We start from the raw sequence: 6,582 nt of genomic DNA on the forward strand, positions 1-6,582 counted from the left end.
AAAGGATTATGGAAATAGAATTTTGGAATCATTGGGGAAATTACCATTGCTGAAGGAGAGTAGATAGTACATAGCACAATAGTTTACCTAATGTGCCCCAACTGGTTTTTTAATAATAATTTTTATTTTGACCAAAGTAGATTACAAATCTTTCACAGTAATATTTTAGGTACATAGTGACATTGAATTAGGGGCATTCCCACCACCAGTGTTTTCCTCTCTCCATCCCTGTTCCCAGCATGCATCCCATATTCCCCTCCTTTGCCCCCCACCCCAACCAGGCTGCTAGAATAAGTGGTCCCCTCTGTATCTAGCTTGTTGTAGATTGGGTATCAATTCTGTTGTTGTTGGCTTTAGATTTGGTGTTTAAGTCTGATCATTTTTTAATTTCTACTTAGACTTTTTGGTCTTGGTACCCTCAATTATTTCCCCAATTTGTGAGGCAGAACAAGATGGTTCAAGTTATGTGGTTCTGTTTGAAAGAAAGAAAAAATAAAATGGGGTAAAAATCAAACAAGCAAAAAACGGGAAGAGTCCTTAGAGGCTATAAATATCAAATTAAGAGAAGAAAGGGAAAAAGGGAGAAAACATAACAACAATACAAAAAAAATCAAACAAACAAAAAAACAGCACCACACAGCAATAAAGACAACAGCCACACAATAACCACAGTCCTGAAATAAAAACAAAACAATGCACTAAAAAGAAAAAAAATTGAATAAACAAAAAAGAACAACAATAACAAAACCAAAAAAATTAATTTGTGCTTTTTTTTCTGTATAGGCACTGTAAATATTGGGGAGATTAGAAAGGGAATTTCCTTGGCCTAAGAGATACAGGGTTTCTCCACCCTTGAGGTATACTGTCATGGGAATAACTACAGGCTTCGTACATATACTATTACTATCCCCTAGGTCGTTTTGTGATGTCTAAAAACTTTCTGCTTTGTCGTGATCAGATAGAGTCTCTGTCAATCAGGCCTCTGTAACGAGAGATCTTGGTATTTGCACAGGTCAAAGGATGGAGTCTTTTGTTACAATTCTAATTCTGTTCCATCACTGTTGTTTTAATCAGTCTTCTGTAGTTGGTGGTCTTGGTTTTTGCACTGATCCTAGGACGAAGCCTAGGATAGAGTCTTTCATTATGTTTCCAGAAGATCTGCTCAGTTGCAATTGTCTCAGTCATATCTCTGGAATCAGAAATCTTGGTTGTTGTACAGATCATAGGCCAAAACCTAAACTAGGGTCTTTTTTATTGGTTTCAGTATAAGTTCTTTTGAGGAAGCCTTTAAATAGGTAAGGACTAAACATTATGAACTCTTCAAAGGCATCTTCTTCTGTATGAAAAACTAGAATAAGTGCTCATTATCAGAATTACTACCAATATATGTTATTTATATAATAACCATAGTGAATATATTATTTTTGCAACAAAACATTTCTAGAACTAAATATATGCAAAGTAGGTTTAAAGCTTAATAATTTTAATTTGCATTAAAATATATCCAAATACAGCTATTCTATTTATTTACAGCCATTACTATTTGTTATTTATATAGTACAATAGACAATATCCAATGAAGGGGCTGGAGCTGTGGTATAGCAGTAGGGCATTTACCTTGCACACCTTGCTGACCTAGAACAGACCATGTTATGATTTTTCAGCATCCCATATGGTCCCCCAACCTGGTTCAATTTCTGAGCGCATAGCCAGGAGTAAACCCTGAGCATCACCAGGTGTGGCCCCCCCAAAAAATCCAATGAAGTTTTATAAATTTACAAGCATTACAAATACTAGTTGCGTGAATTAAAGTTTGACTCGGTGAATTATTTAAAATGGTCATTAATCCTGATCACACCACTGTTAGAACAACATCACAGACCATGGACCATCATTTTGTTCTTCATTTGGGCATAAATGGAATATATTGTCTCTTATAAAATTTCTTATTCATACCTTTTCTTTCAGTTCTAATTATAAATCTAATTATAATCATTTGATCCCATTATAATTCTAAGGATAGTTATAACTTGTTTAACCAGTTTATTAAAACGCAACACCTTCTTGCAAACCTTTGCTTCTGAAAAAGCTCTATCCTAACCCTTCAATTTATTTATTTTTATAATATCTTTATTTAAGCACCATGACTACAATCATGTTTGTAGTTGGGTTTCAGTTATAAAAAAAGAACACCCCCCTTCACCAGTGCAACCTTCTGACTACCAATGTTTTCTATCACCCTCTTCTCCCACTGACCTGCCTGTATTTGAGACAGCCTAACTCTTCTATTTCAAATTGTATCTCCCCACCACAGAATTCTTACTACTTTATCTGAAGTTATCTCTTTTCTAAGCACTAATGCATTAATAATTTCTCCTTTATTATGCACCTAACATGTAGGACAGAGACTTTATTTGGTTACTTATTACTATATTCCCAATGAAATGGGATATATTTCCCATTAAATGGGATTAACGAAATGGATGCTGGTACAATGTCTTCAAGTTATGCAGGTGGTTGTACAAAGGGCTTTTCTATGGATGCCATATTGTCAGACAGTACCAGTACCGTCAGTATTCCATGATAGTACAGTCAGCATTCAGTGAATATTAGGAACTATATCTTTAATCTTTTGAATACCAAAATATGGAACAATCTCATTCTAGGATATTACTCTCCTTTCAGTCTTTCCTGTCTAAGGACTTGCCACTAGCACCCAAACTATTTAGAAAACTCCCATCAATTCTTTAAGATACTGTGCCCCAATTCTCTCAACCAAACATCTATAACAGGCTCTTTTGGTATTATATCCCTAAATACTAATTTTTCATGATCCTTACTGAATTGTATTGATATTACTAGGTACCTGTTTAATTCCCCAAACAGACTATAACCTTTTATAGAATAGAAATTGTTTTCATCGCTGAAGAAGTTGTTTGTATGAATATAAATTTTACAAAGTAATAAATAGCTGAAATATCCCTGGTTTGATGATCTTGGGGAACAAAATTAAGTGGTTCCAGAGATGAAGGTGTAGGAGGAAATTAAGAAAGTTCAAAATATAGATTTTAGTCTGACTCTGATCACTGCATATAAATATGTAGAATGATGTAATTTACACAGTGCTAAGATCCTTTTTAAGCTGTAAGACAGCACCTTAATGATAGTTAGAAAAATGCTTTTATGCTCCATCTTCTGGTTAAATTACAGAAAACCCTCAAGACCTTCCCCAGAATGGATGCCATTTTTTCCCTAATAAAGCACCAAGACTTACAAAGTTATTCATAGTCAAGCTTTAGATATACAGTGTTCCAGCACCTATCCAAACACCAGTGTCAACTTTGCTTCACCATCTCAGCATGTCCAGATTTAGCCTTAGTATTTTTACTTGCCAGTACACAGCAGTGACAAGCAGAAAATTATTATGTAATGTCTCCATCTTAATTTTTGATAATGGATTATATATCATTAAGGCCTCCAATAAAATTACACTGCAAAAAATGGGAAAGAAACAGAATGGAAAGAGTAAAAATATTGAAGAGGCAAAGCCTGAAGAAGGTTGTGGAAAAAGTACTGAACTGACGTCTAGTATATGGGAAGGTGGACTATTTACTGAAGTGGAAAGGATTTACAGATGCTGACAATACTTGGGAACCTGAAGAAAAATTTAGATTGTCCAGAGTTGATTGATGCATTTCTTAATTCCCAAAAAGCTGGTAAAGAACATCTTTATCTGACATTGAATCTGATGATAGCAAAATCAAAGAAGAAAAAAGATGCTGCTGACAAACCAAGAGGCATTGCCAGAGGTCTGGATCCTGAAGGAATAATTGGTGATACAAACAGCAGTGCAGAATTGATGTTTCTCATGAAGTGGAAAGATTCAGATAAGGCAGACTTGATGCTGGCAAAAGAGCCAAATATGAAGTCAAATTATAATTGCTTTTTATGAAGAGAGACTAACTTGGCATTCTTGTCCTGAAGATGAAGCTCAATAATTGTATAAATATTAAAATATACAATATAAAATACAATAAAGTATACAAATAATTGTATGCATTGCTTTATATATACATATATAATCTGAGTTTTAGTTTTTATTTACTAGTGTGAAGAAATGACTACATTCTAATGAAAATCAAGTTTGATATGTTCATTTTAAAGTAGTTTGAGGTTGGGAGGGTTTGTGTGTGTGTGTGTGTTGTTTTGCATCTAATACACTGGTTAGTTTGAACAAATAAATCTTTCTGTAATTGCTTCCTTTAACAGAAAAAAAAAGGAATTTATTAGAAGTTCCTCTCAGTGCTCCAGAGTTCAAAACATGTGAATTTGCCTAGCTCTGAAGCACACTGTCTCAAAACTAAATCACTCTTCAAAGAGAGGAATTATTCATTCCTTTAAGTGTTGGAAAATATGATTTAAAAAAAGAGGAATGAATAGAGTAATAAGGAAAGTTTATTTTCCTGACAAAGAAAAAAACAAATCCCCTGTATCCTCTCACCTCAAAAGCCCTCCAACTCTAGGTAATACTATAGGCAAAGGAAAGGGAAAGCAGGTGAAGTTGGTCATTTTGGGCATTTGTTTATTAAAAAACTAAATGTTTTGTGTTCAATAATACCAAACCACAATGCGCCAAAGCCTGTTTTCTCTTAAATTTTCAAACCCATGTGTATTCTAAGGGAAATATAATCCATGTGTCTCTAACTTGCTTACATTTTAAATTATTATAAAATGCTAAGATTTTTATAAGGATGTCTAAGATATTTTTTGTGTCTTCTTCAAATTCTCCTGAATTATTAAAGTTATATTTTAGAGTTCGTGGAGAAATTTTCCTATCTCATTAACCAAAACTCAAGATTATTTTTGTCTCTTAATCTAGAAAAAATGTGTTTAAGAAAAGAATGTATTTAAATAATTGATATTTAAATAACACAGCAGTAGGGCATTTGCCTTGAACACAGCTGACCCAGGACAGATCCAGGTTCAATTTCCAAGAGTGGCGTCTCACCATTTGCCTATTCATTTTGAGTTGGAAAATACTGTTGAACATCTGTAATTAAATAAAATGAAATGGGCTTATTAATTAAATATTAGAATTAGAATAAAACTACTTAATACTTTGTCTCTAACCAAATCGTGTAACTACTGCAGAATTAAGAAAAGATAATTTCTCCAAATTATTCATGCTGCAATATGGAATAAAGAATATAATTTGTAAGTTAGAAACAAACCTTAAAGAACTATCTTTTAAATCATCTATAAACCTGAAAAGTATTAGATTGGGAAATAATAAATTACCTTGGGTGATTTGTCTGACTAGAGGCAATAAAACTTCATGATGGACTTTAAAAGCAGTCTTTCTAAAAGTCATCTTGAAAAGTGAGAAAGTCAAAAGTAGTCCAATTAATAAAGACTAGAGATCCATGATAGCTACTTGTGGGCAAGAAGACATTTCTGTACTTGTCAGTGGTGGTGGGAACAGAGAAGAAAGAGACTCTAGACAAAGTCCATCTTAATGCAATGTGAGAATGATAGAAGGGTCCTGCGAGTGTGAGTGTGATGGAATGGTCCAGGGGCCCAGTGTTCTCACCTGGTGACTAGGTGCAGGATAGCATTGATCATGTACAAGATATTGAAAGAAAAGAGACTTGAAAGGGCAAAGAACATATTTACTTGGAATAAAATATGGTGACTATGTACTTGGAAATGTAACTAGTTATACAGAAGAGCTTCAGAGGCATGTGAGTATGTAGTGGAATTCAAGGATGATAAGACCCTTAGATGAGACCAACCTACAAGAGGCATCAAGAAGGTAAAGTTATCTGGGATATGAGATAAGAGTCAAGATTTCTTTCTTTCTTTTTTTTTTTTTGGTTTTTCAGGCCACACCCATTTGATGCTCAGGGGTTACTCCTGGCTAAGCGCTCAGAAATTGCCCCTGGCTTGGGGGACCATATGGGACGCCAGGGGATCAAACCACGGTCCTTCCTTGGCTAGCGCTTGCAAGGCAGACGCCTTACCTCTAGCGCCACCTCGCCGGCCCCACGAGTCAAGATTTCAATGCTCTTGATTACAAGTCCCTTTTCCTCTCATTCTCCTGATATCTGACTTTCTGTCCTCACATTGTGCCTGATAGTTAAAACTATTTCTATCCAAACTTAAATATACACTAAAATTGCACACACACTCCTATCCCAGGATGAAAAAAACTTTTCTCTGTTTCCATAACATGCTGCATTGTCCCTTTAAATTGAGGAAATCCATATACCAATTCCTTTCAACCAAGAAAAAATAAACATCTCAGTATCTATCAAGTCTCAAAAATATCAAGGAAAATATTTTTCTTGGTCATCAAGAAAAAACTAACGCTGAGTTACACACTACATCTCATCAAAGACAGGGCAGGATGGTGGCGTGTGTTTTTTCTGTGCCCAGTCTTGCAAATGCTCCAGACACAGTGAACATGGAATGGCAAGATGCTATTTCTTCTTTTCTATAGAAAGACCATTCAAGCAGGAAAGCACAGTAGGACCCATCATCTTGCCACCATCTATTTCTCCTCTTGAATCCAGGAAGGCTCTA

General features: G+C 34.9%; 1 pseudogene; it reads left to right on the forward strand.

Annotated features, from left to right (window-relative positions):
• The first annotated feature begins 3,359 nt into the window (after positions 1-3,359).
• LOC126027562 (chromobox protein homolog 3-like) lies at positions 3,360-3,998 on the forward strand (annotated as a pseudogene).
• Positions 3,999-6,582: the final 2,584 nt, after the last annotated feature.

This window comes from Suncus etruscus, chromosome 14, assembly GCF_024139225.1.
Source record: "Suncus etruscus isolate mSunEtr1 chromosome 14, mSunEtr1.pri.cur, whole genome shotgun sequence".
NCBI lineage: Eukaryota > Metazoa > Chordata > Mammalia > Eulipotyphla > Soricidae > Suncus > Suncus etruscus.